We start from the raw sequence: 19,960 nt of genomic DNA on the forward strand, positions 1-19,960 counted from the left end.
CCCCACGGTGGGCGCCAACTGTCGTGGATTTGTCACGGCAGATGTCCTAGTGAAAGGACTTAGTCGTGGAGCCATCGCTATGGGTTAACTTGAAGGGGTTAAAGCGGACACAAAGACACGAGGGTTTATACTAGTTCGGCCCCTTCGATGAAGGTAAAAGCCTACGTCTAGTTGTGATGGAATTGATGTGGTCTCAATGGCTAGGGAGCAAACAAGCTTCGCCTAGGCTCGAGTTGTAGTTCTCTGTCTTGAACCGCCGCCGGGTCGTCCCCTTATATACACGGGTGACACTCGTCGGTCCATAGAGTCCCAACCGGTTCATACTCGTATCCCGGTTGGTATCCCTCTATTCCTAACTTACAATACAAGTTTACATATCATGCCGGTTTATGGCTACAGTTTCTAAACCGACTGCAGGCCATGGGCCTTCATCTGCTTACATTACTAATGAAGTTAACCCGGCCCAAATAGGCCGGTTCACGCCCAGTGGTAATATCTGCTTTAAGAGTTGACTTGGGGTTCGGAGTGGTGGTCCTTGTGCTTTGGGCACTGCACTTACCTTACTAACTGCTCGCGTTTGGGTGCTCTATGGTGGATACGGTGCTCTATCAACTGGAACTGGGTTACTATCTGTTAGGGTTGGGGTTAGAAGGGGTGTAGCTGGTTCTCTGTCCAACTGGGTAGGGCTACAAAATCTGCGTGAGTCTGGGTTATGTGTGGTGGGGCTGGTTCTTGGGCAAGTACAACTGTGGTTCTATCTGCATCGACCGATAGCACGATCTTTTCTAAAGACCATGTTTTTACTCCCACAGATACTGCCATCACCCCCTCCAATTCAAATGGCTAATAAACAAGAAAAGTAATTGAATGTGCAGACATTGTAAGATAGACAGGTGTAATGGATAGTAGGGAAGAAAATGGGGCATGAAATAATTCACATTTATTTTGTCTAACCAAACAGAATAGCATGACATAATTTCACATATATGATGGCTAATTAAACAGGATAGCATGACACAATTTCACTTGTATGATGGCTAACTAAATAGGATAGAATGGCATACTTAAAAATATGATGACTATGTAAACAGGATGACATGATATAACTATACGATGTGTCTATTAAAGTGGTTGGCATGCCATAATTCACAAACATGTCATTGATGGAAACATGATGGCATGATATAATTCACGGATAGAATGACATAATTGAAAATATGATGACTATGTAAACAAGATGAGATGATATAACTATATTATGTCTTTAGAAAATGGGTTGGCATGCCACAATTCAGATACATGTTGTCTATGTAAAGATCATGGCATGATATAATTCAAATATATGATTTATATACTAAGCAAGTGAGCAGAGGGCAATCGCATATATGATGTGTCAACTAAGGAGATGGCATTCAATATTGTGTATATGATTAAAAACTAAGCATCGCAATACAAGATATGCATGATATGAGTAATATAACCCTGCCTAGTTTGAGCATACACCTCAGGGGGATAATAGGACTAGTCATCTGCCTCTAAATCCTCCTCCGGGGAGCTAGCTGTAACCAGCAAGATATCTGCTTCATCGAGTAGCACTGTCTGCTCAGAAGACCTTGTTTTTACTCCAGATTTCTCCATCACCAATTCAAATGGTTGATGCATAGGAAGAGCAATTGAATATATAAACATTGTCGACTAATGCAATGAGAAATACAAAAAAAAGGATGGCATGATATAATTCACATATATGACGCTTGGCTGAACAACATGGCATTGTATAATTCACATATATAATGCCTTGCAACAAGATAGCATTGCATAGTTCACATATATAATGTCTTGCAACAAGATGGCGTTGCATAATTCACATATATGGTAATTAGACACTAAACATGTGGCATTCATAAATAGCTTGTCTAAACTAAGCAAATGACATAGCATTGCAAGACACCATACGCACGATATGAGCAACATAACCCCGTCAAGTTAGAGCATGCACCTGGGGGGGGGAGATAGGACTGATCATCTGTCTCTGAATCCTCCTCTGAGGAGCTAGCCGTAACCAACAAGACATGCGCTTCATCAGACAACATTTTCTGCTCTGAAGACCTTGTTTCTACTCCAGTTTTTTCCATGATCGTGTCGAATGGTTGATGCACAGGAAGAGTAATTGAATGTACTAAAATTGTTGACAAATGTAATATGTAATAAAAAAAGATGGCATGATATAATTCACATATAAGATGGCTGGCTAACCAGGGTGGCGTTGCAAAGTTCACATATATGATGCCTGGCTAAACAAGATGGCATTGCATGATTCACATATACGATAAAGAAACTAAACAGATGGCAGTCACACAAAGCATGTCTAAACTAAGTAGATGATATATTTGATGAATAAAGTAAGCAATGCAAGGCACCATATGCATGATATTACCAACATCAGCATGCCAAGTTAGAGCGAAGACCTCAAGGGGTAAATAGGAGTGGTCTTCTCCTTATGAATCCCCCTCAAAACAGTTATCTTACTCTTGATTACAATCTGAAATGGGTGGAGGGGGCTGCCTTTGCGCCCACCATGGAGTGACGTCTGCATGAAATTTTATTGCCACGCAAGGCTTGTCGGAGTAATGGGCCACGGGTATCCTCACCCGAGTCCCTGAACCTGTCAAGACTTTGGGCCGGCTTCGCCCACGAAACCTCAGAATGAAGCGCCGCCCTCCGGTGGCCTGCTGGCTCAACGGCCGGCTGCCCGAAGACGGCTACGCACCAGCAAACGGCACCAAGACCGGCCGGCTCCTAGCAGACAGCCTCCGGAGAGGTCGGCGTCTAGCAGGCGGCCATCCCGTGCCCTCAGAGTCTGTGCCCCCCATCAAGAGGACCAGACAGGGTGTGGCTACAGTGTAGTCCCTCACCCCCGAATCCTGGACTTGGCATGGCTATAGTGCCCTGTACAGGCGGAGATCTCCGCACGGCGCAGCACTGTCGCCACTCCCCCCTTGATGTTACTCCTGACAGGCGGAGCCCTGTTCCCGCCGACTACCTGTCGGTACATCCTGTAGGCGGCGGGCCTTACCAGGCAGCGAGAGCCCGGAAGACAGCAGAAGCCAGACCAGTCGGGCCTAAGGGAGGCCGGCCTCCAGCAGGCAGCCAGTTCCTCCCTCGAGGCCTGCGCCCCATTAACTAGATAAGACATGGTGTGGCTACAGTGGTCTCCCACCAGGCGGCGGGACTATAGCCATGCTCCGCTGACCAAGCCTGCGTCATTAGCAACACGGCTATAGTGATCAGCCACCAATCAGACCCGCCAGCGGCGTGAGCGGCCTGTCGGCTCGATACCATACCAGTCGGCGAGGCCCACTAGGCGGGCTCCAGCAGCCGGTGGAGAAGGCGGCGACCCGAGACACTGACAGCCGGGTCCAGCACCCGTCCAGATTACCGTCGTACCCCTGGGGGTAGGCCTATATAAACCCCCCAGGGCACCCATGCAAAGGGTCCCACCCAGTTAGAACTAGCATTCACCCTAGAGGAAGAAGAGAGCTAGCCCTGCCTCCTACCTCTAGCATACAGCTCGAGGAGCACCATTGTATCACTTGTGCCTTAGTGATCATGCGGAGACCCCGCAGAGCAGGACTAGGGGTGTTATCTCCTAGGAGAGCCCCGAACCTGGGTAAAGTGCACCGGCGTTCGTGTCTACGCCTCATCCCGCTTCCAGGCACCGGTGATGTTCTACGCCTCATCCCGCTCCCACCATGATAAGCCAGTCGTTGGAATATGTCGCACCCAACCCCCGACATTTGGCGCCCACCATGGGGTGAGGTGCACCGTCATCCGGAGATCTGCTCTGGACGAAAACTTTGTTCCTTCCTGGTGAACGCAGTCAGCCCAGCACGCCTGACGGCGTCAGCCACGACGCGCTGCATGGCGCGGAGATCACCTGCGCAGCGAGCTGCCTCGCCGACCTTGTTGGCGAAATCCGCCTCTCCGACGAGCCCACATCCAACGTGGGCACCGACTGCCCCGAGAGCCGCCTCGTCAGCCTCCTCGACCAGCTCCACGTCGTCATCGAGCTTGCTGTGGACTTGGAGTCTGTTGGCTCCACCGACCTGATGATCATCGACTCCGACACGGTGTCGCTTGACGCGTTCCCCACCAACGTGGTGGTCTATGACGAGCCGCCTCCTCGCGAGCACAGCGGCGGGAGCACCGTCACGGAGGTGCTTGTCATCAACAGTGGTGAGCACTCGGAAGGAGGCATCCGAGACCCACTCGATGCGGCACTGTGAGACTTGTCAACGCCCATCCCAGAAGACGCAGACGCTGAGACGCTGGAAGCACGCCGCGTCCAACTCCTCAAGAGTGCCGGTCGACTAGCCAGCATGTGACGCCTCTTGGATGCCTACCGGCGCTAGATGGACAGAGCCGTTGGTGGCACGCCGGCTCCTCAGGGTCCTAGCCGCATCGGCTCGATCCGGCAGCGTGGCGCGACCATCGCCAGCATGTTCGGGACGGATCGTCCCGTCTACGCCGCTGATAACCCACAAGTATAGGGTATCACAACAGTTTTCGAGGGTAGAGTATTCAACCCAAATTTATTGATTCGACACAAGGGGAGCCAAACAATATTCTCAAGTATTAGAAGCTAAGTTGTCAATTCAACCACACCTGGAAACTTAGTATCTGCAGCAAAGTGTTTAGTAGCAAATTAACATGATAGTGGTGGTAACGGTAACAAAAGTAAAGACAGCAAAAGTAATGTTTTTGGTATTTTGTAGTGATTGTAACAGTAGCAACGGAAAAGTAAATAAGCGAGAACCAGTATATGGAAAACTCGTAGGCACCGGATTAGTGATGGATAATTATGCCGGATGCAGTTCTTCATGTAACAGTCATAACATAGGGTGACACAGAACTAGCTCCAATTGATCAATGTAATGTAGGCATGTATTCCGAATATAGTCATACATGCGTATGGAAAAGAACTTGCATGATATCTTTTGTCCTACCCTCCCATGGCAGCGGGGTCCTATTGGAAACTAAGGGATATGAAGGCCTCCTTTTAATAGAGAATCGGAACAAAGCATTAGCACATAGTGAATACATGAACTCCTCAAACTATGGTCATCACCGGGAGTGGTCCCGATTATTGTCACTTTGGGGTTGCCGGATCATAACACATAGTAGGTGACTATAGACTTGCAAGATAGGATCAAGAACTCACATATATTCATGAAAACATAATAGGTTCAGATCTGAAATCATGGCACTCGGGCCCAAGTGACAAGCATTAAGCATAGCAAAGTAATAGCAACATCAATCTCAGAACATAGTGGATATTAGGGATCAAACCCTAACAAAACTAACTCGATTACATGATAAATCTCATCCAACCCATCACCGTCCAACAAGCCTAGGATGGAATTACTCACGCTCGGCGGTGAGAATCATGAAATTGGTAATGGAGGATGGTTGATGATGACGACGGCGGCGAATCCCCCTCTCCGGAGCCCCGAACGGACTCCAGATCAGCTCTCCCGAGAGAGATTAGGGCTTGACAACAGCTCTGTATCGTAAAACACAATGATTTCTTCTCTCTGATTTTTTTCTCCCCGAAAGCCAATATATGGAGTTGGAGTTGGCGTCGGAGGGTCTCCAGGGGGCCCACGAGGTAGGGGGGCACGCCCAGGAGGGGGGCGCACCCCCACCCTCGTGGACAGGGTGTGGGCCCCCTGGTCTTCATCTTTGGCGAGGATTTTTTATTATTTTTTATAAGACATCCCGTGCAGTTTCAGGTCATTCCGAGAACTTCTGTTTTCTGCACATAAAACAACATCATGGCAATTCTGCTGAAAACGGCGTCAGTCTGTCGGTGTACTAAAGTAGGGGTACCTTAGTACCCCGAACTTGGGCACGGGCAGTTGCAGCGTCCCGCGGCAAGGCTTGCCGGGCGTCCGCCAAGATCCTCCGCTATTCATATTACTACCATTCAAGAAAAAAGTGTTAACTTTGAAGACAAGGCCCCGGCAAGAGGAGCTTGCCGGGAAGGGCAAGACCCCGGTTAGAGAAGCTTGCCGGGAAGGACAAACACCCCGGCAAGAGGAGCTTGCCGGGAAGGCCAACCAAGACACTTCAGAAAACTTGCCGCGACGCCCCGCGCGTCCCGGCAAGACACGGCGAGCGGCAAGCTTGCGGGTGCGACAAGACAACGGCCGCTGCAGGGCGCTTGCCGCGGCAAGGTTGCCACTCTGCACCCAAGCTCCAGCGCATCCGACGACGTGTCGCCACAGGATCGCTCCTGGTGCATGTAGCGAGTAGCTGTGCGGCCATGCGGTGCGAGGTGGCAAGCGAAGCTGACAAGGAGGCCATCGTGGCGATCAGTGGCGCCTCTAACGGTCGTTTCCTACACTGTTGGGGCGACCGGACGGGCATTAAATGCCCTTGTCCCCTGCCGTTAGAGTTAGGTAGGGGACACTATTGATAGTGGTTGTACCAACCCGCGTTTTTACCTTTTTACCCCTCTTTCTACGCTGCCACCTGTCGGTGACCCCTTTAGACTATAAAAGGGAGGCCCATGCGCACGTAGAAGGGGTTCGGTTCATTCGACTCATTCAACACCATAGCATACCCACGCTCTCGAGCAAGAACAAATACAAACACAAAGCAGCAGTAGGAGTTTTATCTCTCCGGAGAGCTCCGAAGCTGGGTAAATCCCCCGCGTGCTTCCGCCTTGATCTGCTCTGCGTGCGCCCCTCCGCTCCCTTGCCGGACCAGAAGGGGCCCCCTGCCCCATAGGTGCTCGTCCCCAGCCACGACATCTTTGGCGCGCCAGGTAGGGGGGCGTCGAGGTAGTGCATATTTGATTCCGCGTCTGCGCGCGCTACATCAACTTCTCCATCAACATGCCACCGAAGAAGAAGACTTCGGAGGTGGACACTCCGTCTGCGACTATCCTACCGCCACCGGAGCAAACGGGCGGTGGGGTGGACGCCGGCGGAGGAGCGGGCGCCGACGGTGGGACTCACGTCGTCACCAGGTCCAAGGACAAGGCCCCGCAAGGTTCAGCCTCTGCACATCCACCGCACCTCTCCCAGGAGGTGCAAGATCGACAACGCCACGGTGCTCCTAGCACCGTACTCGCGTTGGAACAAGGCCAAGCTGGTGGGTCGCGGGACGCTCAAGGCCAACATACACGTCAACACGCTGGCACGAGCGCAGAGCGGTCGCCTGGACGAGACGTTGCTCCTTCTAACACTGTTAGGAGTTTGAGCATGTCCCGCACCCCGCGTCGCTCACCACCGCCACCCAAGATTCCAGAGGAAGCGCTGGCCCAAGCCCATCTGCTTCTAGATTACCCTCCAGCGCTGGACAAGATCGACCACTGGAGGGCCGCCATTTATAGCCTCATTGGCTTCGCCAACGGCGACAAGCCCCGGCAACCGAGCACATCGAAGCCCCGGCAAGACGCCCAGGCGCAAGCCGACGCAGACAAGACCGCTGGGGGTGCCACCACCGTGCACTCCCCGCCCCGAAGGCCAACATCGCCGACTCGCCGGGCCAACCTCGACGTCGACTGCACCGCGTCGTCGGACCCGCGAGCTCGCCGCGATCAGCGCTAAGTTCTCCAAGAACGACGACACGAAGACGCTCGCACTCGCATCGAGCGCAGGAGAGAAGCGCGGCGTCAATCTGACCAGCGCGCTGGGCCCACTGTCGATATGCATGCGCCAGGGGAACCAGGCGACATGCCGTACACGGCAGGTTGCCCTGCGTTCACCCATGAGCTGCGGCAAGTCCAGTGGCCCAGTACCAAGAACTTCAAGCCAGACGTGCCCGAGAAGTACGATGGCAGGATACATCCGTCGGAGTTCCTCAGCGTCTACACCATCGCGGTGCAGGCTGCCGGAGGGCGCGACGAGAAGATCCTCGCCAACTACTTCCCGCTGGTGCTCAAGCCCAACGTCAGATCTTGGCTCATGCACTTGCCGGACAACTCCATCTCTTCGTGGGCGGACCTGTGCCATCAGTTTGTCGGCGCCTTCACGGGCGGCCACAAGCCCCATGGCCAGGAGAGCGACCTTCACCTGCTCGCCCAGAAGGAAGGAGAACCCCTGCGCAAGTACATACAGAGATTCAGCCAGGTGCAGCGCAACATCCCAGATGTCCACCCTGCCGCGGTTATCAGCGCGTTCCATCAGAACGTGCGTAACCGCAGGATGAGGGAGGAGATGGTGATGTGCAAAATCAGAGATGTTAGCGAGCTATATGCTCAGGCCGACAAGTGTGCACGTGCTGAGGAGGGGAGGAGACTCCCCGGAGAGAACGCAGGAGCAGAAGGATCTGACAGTGACGACGCCCCTCCGGCAAAGAGGAACCGAAGGCGGAATAACAGAAAGAGAAAGGCTAAGGATGTGCTAGTTGTTGAGCAGTCCGGCAACGGAGGCGGCTCCGACAAGGCCAAAGCTGGCGACTCCGTCGAGGCTGTGGTGGCCGCCGACAAGCAGGACGGCTCCGGCAAGCAGTACTGCAAGATCCATCGCACCAAGGGCCATGACCTCCAAGCATGCAAGAAGGTTGAGCAGATGGCAGAGCTACAGAAAGCTGAATATGAGCGTCGCGACAAGGAGAAGGCCCGGGAAGGTGGCGGAGGATCCGGCAAGAAACTTCCCGCCCGGGGAGGGCGCCGCGGCAAGGCCAAGCAGCGGCAAGGAGATAGACCTCCCCGTGGCCGCGACAAGGACGAAGACGAAGATGAGGATGATGAGATGGATGAGGATGAGACCGACGAGCAAGAATTTCAGAAGGCAATGGAGGTGTTGTGCGTCGACGGCGGTGCTTCTCTGCACACCTCGCACCGCCAACTCAAACAATGGGTGCGAGAAGTGAGCGCAGCAGAACCGTCCATTGAATCGCGCAAGCCCCTGAAGTGGTCCAGCACGCCCATCATCTTCGACGTTGAGTATCACCCAGATCGCATCACTGCGGTCGGGTGCTTGCCGATGTTGGTTTCGCCAACAATCCGCAATCTCAAGGTCACGAAGATGTTGCTTGACGGTGGGGCCGGCCTGAATCTGATCTCTTCCGCGGTGCTCAAGAAGCTCCAGATCCCCGACAGCGAGCTCGAAGAGACTGGTACCTTTCAAGGAATCAACCCGGGAAGGATCAAGCCGAAGGGGAAGATCACACTGCCAGTAACTTTTGGCAGCGAGCTGAACTTCAGGACAGAGAGAGTCACATTTGATGTTGCTGATTTCCCATTGCCCTACAATGGGATACTCGGCCGTCCGGCGCTTGCCAAGTTCATGGCAGCCTCTCACTACGCCTACAATGTGCTCAAGATGCCTGGTCCGATAAGTGTCATTTCTGTCCAAGGCGACAAGAAGGATGCACTCATATGTACCGACAAGATCTACCGGGAAGCAGCAGTCGCAGTAGAACACAAACCGCTTGCCGCTGAAGCTCCCGGGGGAAAGAAGAAGAAGACCAAGTCTGGCAAGAGTAGCTCTGATGCCCACTCCAGCAAGCGCACCTCTTCGGAGTGCTGCGCTACCGTCGAGGACGCACCATCGAGCTCCACCGGCAAGTGCAAGAAGGCAAAGACAGCGACACCTGAGACCAAGAAAGTGGCTGCCAAGGAGGACGGCACTGGTGGTACCTTCACCATCAGTGCCACGCTTGACCCTAAATAGGAAAGCGCGCTCGTTGCTTTCCCGCGGGCGAATGTCGATGTGTTCGCATGGCAACCATCTGACATCCCCGGTGTTCCTTGGAAAGTAATTGAGCACCACCTTGCCGTCTGCCCTCACGCGCGGCCCGTCAAGCAGAGAGTTAGGAAGCAAGCAGTGGAGCGTCAAGAGTTCATTGCAGAGGAGATCAAGAAATTGGAAGCAGCAGGCCTGGTCCGAGGAGTACTCCATCCAACGTGGTTAGCCAATCCAGTAGTCATGCGCAAAGCAAACGGGAAGTGGAGGCATTGTATTGACTTCACTGATGTTAATAAAGCTTGTCCCAAGGATCCATTTCCCTTGCCGCGCATTGACCAGATTGTCGACTCCACGGCAGGATGTGATCTGCTTTCATTCCTTGATGCATACTCAGGATATCATCAGATCTTCATGGTAGAAGAGGATGAAGAGAAAACCGCATTCATTACTCCATGTGGCACGTACTGCTTTGTACGGATGCCTTTCGGACTGAAGAATGCCGGTTCAACATTTGCAAGAGTAGTCACTCATGCTTTTGAGCCACAGCTGCACAGAAATGTAGAAGCTTACATGGATGACATAGTGGTCAAGAGCAGAGACAGAGCAACTTTGATCCAAGATTTGGATGAGACCTTCACAAATCTGCACAAGATCAATCTCAAGTTGAATCCCGAGAAGTGTGTGTTTGGAGTCCCTTCCGGCAAGCTTCTCGGATTCTTTATATCTCAGCGGGGGATCGAAGCCAATCCCGACAAGATCAAAGCCATTGAACAGATCGAAGCACCGAAGCGCGTCAAGGATGTGCGAAGACTTGCCGGCTGTGTTGCTGCTCTCAGTAGGTTCATCTCTAAGTCTGCTGAGCGCGCCCTGCCGTTTTTCAAAGTTTTGAAAAAGGCAGGTCCAATGAAATGGACTCCGAAAGCGGAGGCTGCGCTCCAGGACTTGAAGAGATACCTATCCTCCACTCCAACACTTGTCGCACCTAAGCCACAAGAGAAGTTGCTGCTATATTTGGCGGCAACCAATCAAGTGGTTAGTGCTGCGTTAGTTGTGGAGAGGGAGGGGGATGATGAGCCGGCAACCGCGGCAAGCGAGTCCAGCGACAAGCAGGGGGCTTACCCGACAAGTTCTGGCTCCGGCAAGGATGGATCTGTACAGTTGCCGGAAGAGAAACAGAAGAAGATGGTGCAGTGCCCAGTTTACTTTGTCAGTTCCCTTCTGCAAGGGGCTAGATCAAGGTACTCTGGAGTGCAGAAGTTGCTTTTCGGCCTTCTCATGGCCTCGAGGAAGCTGCGCCATTACTTTCAAGCACATGAGATCACAGTGGTCACTCGCTTTCCGTTGAAGAGGATATTGCAAAATCTAGAAGCAACAGGCAGGATTGTCGAGTGGGCACTGGAATTGTCAAGCTTTGGCCTCAAGTTTGAAAGTACTTCAACTATTCAGAGCCGAGCATTGGCAGAATTCATAGCAGAATGCACGCCAACGCCTGATGAAGAAACTCCGGAGAGGAGCATCCCTGTCAAGGAAGCGAGCAAAGTATGGATCATGTACTTTGATGGTGCCTTCTCGCTGCAAGGCGCCGGTGCGGCGTACTACTTATCGCACCCACCGGAGAGCACCTCAAGTACGTGGTTCAGATGCACTTTCCCAAGGAGCAAGCAACAAACAATACTGCAGAGTATGAAGGCTTGCTTGCCGGACTCAGGATCGCGGCAGAACTTGGGATCAAGAAGCTTATTGTCAGGGGTGATTCACAACTTGTCGTCCGCCAAGTGAACAAAGATTATCAGAGTCCGTTGATGGAAGCATACATCGATGAAGTGAGGAAGCTAGAAGAACATTTTGACGGCCTGCAGATGGAACATGTTCCAAGAGTTCAGAATGACATTGCAGATGGCCTGTCAAAGTGTGCTGCACTCAAGTTACCTATGGAACCAGGGATTTTTGTGCTCAAGCTGACTCAACCATCCGTAACACCATCAACTGGACAGAGCAAGAAGAGGAACTTGGTCACTGGCGACTACTTTCCGGCAGAGCTCCCCGAAGCCTCCGCCAAGAAGGTCCCCAGGATCAACACAGAAAGTGCTGAGGAGCAGTCTGCTCCGACAAGCCCTAGGGTTTGTTCCGTTGAAGCAGATGCTCCCGACAAGCTGTGTCCCGACACGCTTGCCGGGGAGCATCACGCTCCGGCAGGATCCCAGGTTCTTGCCATAGGAGCGGATGTTCCCGCAGCAGCATTTGCTCCTTTAGTCCTTGTCGTCGAGCCACAAGCTCCGGCATGGGCACAGCAGATCGTCCATTTCCTCCAGACAGGAGAACTTCCCGAGGAGCAAGAAGAAGCGGAGAGAGTAGCCCGGCAATCAAGTATGTACCAGTTTGTCGATGACATACTGTACAGAAGAAGATTCAACGGAGTGAAATTGAAGTGCATTTCCCGGGAAGAAGGACAGGAGCTGTTGGCGGAGATGCACGGAGGCATATGTGGTCACCACATTGGCGCAAGAGCACTTGCCGGCAAAGCCTTCCGGCAAGGTTTCTTCTGGCCGACAGCCCTCCAGGATGCAACTGCACAAGTAACCAAGTGTGAAGCGTGCCAGTTCCACTCCAAACCGATTCATCAACCAGCTCAAGCTCTCCAAACAATCCCTTTATCCTGGCCATTTTTGGTCTAGGGGCTCGACATTCTCAGCCCCTTCTCCCTCGTATACGGATTGCCTCGAGTGCTCGCTTATGATGAGCTAGAGCAAGAGCAGCTGTAGTAAGATGACGTGCTGCTCCTCGAGGAAGATCATCTTGAGGCTGCGATACGAGCTGCTCGCTACCAGCAAGCTTTGCGCCGCTACCCTAGCCGCAAAGTTAATGCTAGAAGCTTCGAGAGGGAGAAGATAATGAAGTGGATATGGCGTCGTTCTAAGAAGTACAGCCTTGCCGGGGCGCAGACGACAGAAAAGCTAAGTTGCCAAAGTTTGAGCATGATCAAGTTTTAAATTTTTAGGTTATATTCCTTGAACGTCCGTGCCTTGTATGGAGAACCTGTGCGCGGAGGAATGGACTCATGGCTAAGTTGCATCCTTGATTTGTTTCGAGTCAGCTCAACAATACAAGTGCGCTGCAACTAGCCCCGACAAGGTTTCTTGCCGGAGGCAACACCGCCAGCAGGCTGCTGATGTTCCGCACTCAGCAAGTGTGCTTGCGCCGGCAAGTTCCCTCAAAGCGTAGGGTAAAAGCATACAAGGGATGTAACAGAGTAAAGGATATAACATAGCAAGCGTTGCCCAGGACAAAGTTATATTACAGTAAATAACTTGCCACGCTCTAAGAGATTGTTCCTATGACACGTCTAGCAGCGGCAAGAACAAGGAAAGGAGAGAAAGGTGCGCCGGCACCTGGGTCCCGACAAGCCAGTGTTGCTGGGGGCAGCGAGTACCAAGATTCGTCCCCGGCAAGCCAGAGTTGCCAGGGGCTGCGATATCAGATAAGTTTTTCGTCCCTCATCATGCATCCTCTTATGGACTGGGGAACGCGAAGCCGCGTCCTTGAACGACCGTGCCTTGTATGAAAAACCTGTGCGTGGAGGAATCGACTCGTGGCTAAGTTGCGCCCTTAATTTGTTTCGAGTCCGCTCAACAATGAAAGTGTGCTGCAATTAGCCCCGACAAGGATTTCTTGCCGGAGGCAACACCGCCGGCAGGCTGCTGATGTTCCGCACTCAGCGCTCGTGGCAAGCATGTTCCCACCGGCAAGTTCCCTGAAAGCGTAGGGTAAAAACATACAAGGCATAGAATCAAGTAAAGGATATAGCATAGAAAGCTTCCCCTTTTCATTAAAAAACATCCCATTTAGGTACAGTCCATAGAGGATGAAAAACATGAAAGAGAGGATTACAAGTCTTAGATGCGGCTAAGGCCCAAAGGCTTACAAATTGAAAAGATAAGATGCCCTAATCCTTTTCCTGTCCCTCTTTTCAGGAGGTAGGGCAAGGAGGCGAGAAGGGAAAAAGGGGCGCCTAGGCGAGCTACAGGTACCAGAAGAAACCAAGAGAACATCCCGGGGGCCGTCCGGGGGCTGGACGGTGATGGCGGTGCCGGGAGCAGAGCTCGAAGACGGGGCGGCAGGACGTCAGCACGCTGTCGAGGGCACCACGCCCTCGTACTCCGACTTGACGGCCTTGCCGCCAGCCCTCTTCCCCTTCCGCAGCCTCCCTACGCCAGCCGCCCAAGGAGACGACCCCGGGGAGTTCAGGAAGCCGGCGACGCGGATGATGGGGTCGCCGGTGACGCACGAGGCGGCGCCCGACACCTAGTCGGGCCCGCCATCCCGCCGCCCGCTACCCTCGTCGTCACTGTCGCTCTCCTCCTTGTCACTCTCGCTCGAGGGGGAGTCTTCGCTGTCGGAGGAGCTGTCCACGCAGCACTTCGCCCGAGTGCCGGAGTCTCCGAAGACCTTGACGGAGAGGAGGTCGCCCTCCATTAACTTAAAATGGAGGGTAAACCCCGCCGTCAGGCTGTGGATACGGGCGAACGTCTTCCGCCCACGGTCAAGATACATCACATTAGGGGCTGGGAATACAACGCGGACTCGCATGCCGCTGATCCCACAGCCCCTCATGTGCAGTCTTAGCGTCTCGGGCAGATCCGACTCCATCGCGCTCGCAAACGGAGCTGGAAGTCGGAGGCGACGACGAGGCACCCGGCGCAGATTGACGAAGAACTCGCAAGGGTCGTCCCCTGAGTGGACCGCCGCGGGGAGAGGAACCGCCGGCGGAGGCGGAGATGGTGCGCCGCCACGCCCGCCTCGTCCTCGAGCGCCTCGACCTCGTCCTCGACCTCGTCCACGACCTCGCCCCCTCCCTCTTCCCCTTGTGGCTGGCTCTGCCGCCACGAGCGCGGGATAGGGAGGGGCGCGCTGCCTGGCAGCGACCCTCGACGCCACCGATGAAGGGCCGGGGTTCCCTCCCTCCATGGCAAATGAGAGGAAGGGGTACAGAAGCTGAAGAAAGGAGGAGATGAGAGAGTACGTGCTTCTGCGCTCCCCTTCCGCTCTTTTTAAGGAGCGAGGTGGGGGCTCGGCCGCCCCGCTCAGCCAATCAAGGCACGAGAAGAGCAGAGAATCGGGGCCTACCCGCTGCCTCCGCTCGCGACGGCCCAGTTTCCCACTCCCACCGTCCGTGACCCCAAGCGCATGGGAGCCGCGTGGCAGGGATGCAGAGCCGAGGCGACGGATGAGGTGACCTCGCCCCGCCCCGTGATCACGGGGGGTGGGCGCCTCAAAAATCGCGCACGCCACCCACCTCTCCCACGACGCCGCGATTGACGTGTGCCGTTACGGGAGGACGCGGTGGATTCGGAGTGGATCTGGTTTGGACCCAGGCCGCACGTGCCCGTGCCCTGTTTTGGGCCTGGCCCAACAGCGCTCGGCACCGTGTATGGCCCAGGCCCGGGGGCTCCTGTCGGTGTACTAAAGTAGGGGTACCTTAGTACCCCGAACTTGGGCATGGGCAGTTGCAGCGTCCCGCGGCAAGGCTTGCCGGGCGTCCGCCAAGATCCTCCGCTATTCATATTACTACCATTCAAGAACAAAGTGTTAACTTTGAAGACAAGGCCCCGGCAAGAGGAGCTTGCTGGGAAGGGCAAGACCCCGGCAAGAGAAGCTTGCCGGGAAGGACAAAGACCCCGGCAAGAGGAGCTTGCCGGGAAGGCCAACCAAGACACTTCAGAAAACTTGCCGCGACGCCCCGCGCGTCCCGGCAAGACATGGCGAGCGGCAAGCTTGCGGGTGCGACAAGACAACGGCCGCGGCAGGGCGCTTGCCGCGGCAAGGCTGCCACTCTGCACCCAAGCTCCAGCGCATCCGACAACGTGTCGCCACAGGATCGCTCCTGGTGCACGTGGCGGGTAGCTGTGCGGCCATGCGGTGCGAGGTGGCAAGCAAAGCTGACAAGGAGGCCATGTGGCGATCGGTGGCGCCTCTAACGGTCGTTTCCTACACTGTTGGGGCGACCGGACGGGCATTAAATGCCCTTGTCCCCTGCCGTCAGAGTTAGGTAGGGGACACTGTTGATAGTGGTTGTACCAACCCGCGTTTTTACCTTTTTACCTCTCTTTCTACGTTGCCACCTGTCGGTGACCCCTTTAGACTATAAAAGGGAGGCCCATGCGCACGTAGAAGGGGTTCGGTTCATTCGACTCATTCAAAACCACAGCATACCCACGCTCTCGAGCAAGAACAAATACAAACACAAAGCAGCAGTAGGAGTTTTATCTCTCCGGAGAGCTCCGAAGCTGGGTAAATCCCCCGCGTGCTTCCGCCTCGATCTGCTCTGCGTGCGCCCCTCCGCTCCCTTGCCGGACCAGAAGGGGCCCCCTGCCCCATAGGTGCTCGTCCCCAGCCACGACACAGTCCTGTTTAGTTCCATTCAAATCATACAAGTTAGAGTCCAAAACAAGGGCAAAAGTGTTTGCAAAAGTAGATAAGACGAAGACGTATCAACTCCCCCAAGCTTAAACCCTTGCGTGTCCTCAAGCAATTCAGTTGACAAACTGAAAGAGAAAAAGAAAAACTTTTACAAACTCTGTTTACTCTTGTTGTTGTACCTATGTCATGCCATCATTCAGGTTTTTAGCAAAGATTATAACTAACCACATTTGCAATAATTCTCAGGTCTCATGTTTACTCATATCAATAACATAGTCAACTAGCAAGCCATAATAATAAATCTCGGATGGCAACACTTTCTCAAAATAATCATAATATGATATAACAAGATGGTATCTCGCTAGCCCTTTCTGAGACCGCAAAACATAAATGCAGAGCACCTTCAAAGATCAAGGACTGACTAGACATTGTAATTCATGGTAAAAGAGATCCAATCATAGTCATACCCGATATAAATTAACAGTAATGAATGCAAATGACAGCTGTGCTCTCCAGCTAGTGCTTTTAATAAGAGGGTGATGACTCAACATAAAAGTAAATAGATAGGCCCTTCGCAGAGGGAAGCAGGGATTTGTAGAGGTGCCAGAGCTTGGTTTTGAAATAGAGATAAATTATATTTTGAGCGGCATACTTTCATTGTCAACATAACAACTAAGAGATGACGATATCTTCCATGCTAAACAAATTATAGGCGGTTCCCAAACAGAATGGTAAAGTTTATACTCCCCCTCCTCCACAAGCATCAATCCATGGCTTGCTCGAAACAACGAGTGCCTCCAACATTCAACGGGTCCCAGGGGGAGTTTTGTTTGCAATTATTTTGATTTAGTTTGCATAAAGTAAGGGACTGGGCATCCCGGTGACCAGCCATTTTCTCGTGAGTGAGGAGCGGAGTCCACTCCTCTTGAGAATAACCCGCCTAACATGGAAGATAAGGGCAGCCCTAGTTGATATATGAGCTATTCGAGCATGCAAAACAGAATGTTTATTTGAAGGTTTAGAGTTTGGCACATACAAATTTACTTGGAACGGCAGGTAGATATCGCATATAGGAAGGTATAGTGGACTCATATGGAATAACTTTGGGGTTTAAAGGATTGGATGCACAAGCAGTATTCCCGCTTAGTACAGGTGTAGGCTAGCAATAGACTGGGAAGCGACCAACTAGAGAGCGACAACAGCCATGAACATGCATCAAAATTAGTAAACATTGAATACAAGCATGAGTAGGATATAATCCACCATGAACATAAATATTGTGAAGGCTATGTTGATTTGTTTCAACTACATGCGTGAACATGTGCCAAGTGAAGTCACTTAAATCATTCAAAGGAGGATACCACCCCATCATACCACATCACAACCATTTTAATAGCATGTTAGCACGCAAGGTAAACCATTATAACTCATAGCTAATCAAGCATGGCACGAGCAACTATGATCTCTAATTGTCATTGCAATCATGTTTATTCATAATAAGCTGAATCAAGAACGATGAACTCATCATATTTACAAAAACAAGAGAGGTCGAGTTCATACCAGCTTTTCCCATCTCAGTCAGTCCATCATATATCATCATGATTGCCTTTCACTTGCACGACCGAAAGATGTGAATAATAATAAGAGTGCACATGCATTGGACTAAGCTGGAATCTGCGAGCATTCAATAAACAGGAGAAGACAAGGCAATATGGGCTCTTGGTTAAATCAACAATGATGCATATAAGAGCCACTTCAACAATTTAATCATGGTCTTCTCCTACTGACCCCCAAGGAAAAGAAAAGAAATAAAAACTATTTACACGGGAAAGCTCCCAACAAGCAAAAGAAGAACGGAAAATATTTTTCGGTTTTCTTTTTAATTACTACAGCAAAGAAATAAACTACTACTAACAATTTTTTGGTTTTTTCTTAAGGTTTATTAAACACACAAGAAGAAAGCAGGAAAAAAGAAGATAAACTAGCACCAACATCTAGCAATGAGTGTGTGTGAACATGAATGTAATATTGGTGGGAAATACGTACTCCCCCAAGCTTAGGCTTTTGGCCTAAGTTGGTCTATTGCCAGGGATAGCCTGGCGGATACCCGTAGGTGAAGCTGGGGTCATACTGCGATGCAGCGGCTATCGCCTCCTGAGCTGTAGCGTGGCGTCGAGCAGCCTCCGCTCTCCTCTAGTACTCATCTGCCTCCTCTCTGGTAATAATATATCTTCCTTTTGTCTGAGAATCAAAGAAGGCAGGAGCAGGAAGAGTAATATGGACTACATGCCGTTTGTTAAAGACTAGTCGATAATGGAGAGGTGGTTCAGTCCTCTCAACAAACTGGTGGGAAACCATAGAATCAAAATCTAAATAAGTAGGGGGTAACTCCATATCACCCTCACGAATGTCTATCTCAAGAAAATTAGCTAAGCGGGTTGCATAAATTCCTCCAAAGAAATCTTTGTTATGTATATTATGATGCAACCTACGAGCTACAATGGCTCCCATATGATAAGATTGGTCTCCTAACACAGCACTTCTGAGAATGCTGAGATCAGGGGCACACATGTGACATGCTTCATCCTTAGCATTTATGCATCTACCTATGAAGAGAGCAAAATAACGTATAGTAGGAAAGTGAATGCTCCCTATAGTGGTTTGTGTTATATCTCTAGATTCCCCCACAGTTATTCTAGCAAGAAAGTCTCTATATTCAGATTTAGGGGGATCCCTGACACTACCCCAAGATGGAAGTTTGCAAGCAAAAGTGAAATCCTCTAAGTACAGGGTATAAGATTTGTCATAAAGGTCAAACATGATTGAAGGAGAATTACGCGAAGATGAAAACTCAAACCTCATCACAAATGAACTTGTGAGATCATGATACTGGGGGCATTTGTCAGCTTCAAAGTCCTCAAGACCGGTGTTTTGCAAATATGCGCTAAATTCTTCTTTGATTCCCGCTTGATTCATAAAATTTTCCAAAGGCCATTCACAGGGCCTCACAGGAGCGTCTCTTGGTGGTTCCTCGTCAGCATCACGCATTGCAAGCCTGGGACCTTGCTTCCTTGAAGAACCACCTTGGAACATCTTCCTAAACATATTGTTTCCTCTGAAAAATTTCTGAAATTTTTAGTAACTTCAAATAAAACTGAACCAACTTCAATAAAATTTATAGCAACAACTCCTAGAAGTGCCTAGAGCCTATATCAAGCATTAGAACTACTTGGAACCATATAAATTTGACATGCAAGCTCAAGAACATGGTCACCTATGCAGCATAAATTTGCAATGAATAAAGCACTAGAACAAAAACTAATTGGACAAGTGGAGGAGTTACATACCAAGGAACAATCTCCCCAAGCAGTTTTGCGAGAGGTGCTTTGAGCAAGGAGATCGAAAATGACAGCAACAGGGGCTGGACCTCGTGCTTGAGTTGGTTTTTCGTGTTTGTATGAGGCACTGGAAGAAGATGGGTGCAGGAATAAGTGGAGGAGGTCCACCATGGGCCCACAAGGCAGGGGGTCCGCCCAGGGGGGTAGGGCGCACCCTCCACCCTCGTGGCCAGGTGGCAGCTCCCCTCGCGGTAATTTTTGCACAGTAAATCCTCAAACATTCCCGAGAAAATCATATTAAATTGGCATGGCATTCTGAGGACTTTTATTTTCGGGGTATTTTTATATTGCACGGATAAGTCAAGAAACAGACAGAAAAATACTATTTTACTTTATTTTTACTAAATAATAGAAAATATAAAGAGGGTACAAAAGGTTGTGCTTCTAGTTTCATCCATCTCGTGATCATCAAAATGAACCCACTAACAAGGTTGATCAAGTCTT

Source organism: Triticum dicoccoides, chromosome 3B (genome assembly GCF_002162155.2).
Source record: "Triticum dicoccoides isolate Atlit2015 ecotype Zavitan chromosome 3B, WEW_v2.0, whole genome shotgun sequence".
NCBI classification, from domain to species: Eukaryota; Viridiplantae; Streptophyta; class Magnoliopsida; order Poales; family Poaceae; genus Triticum; species Triticum dicoccoides.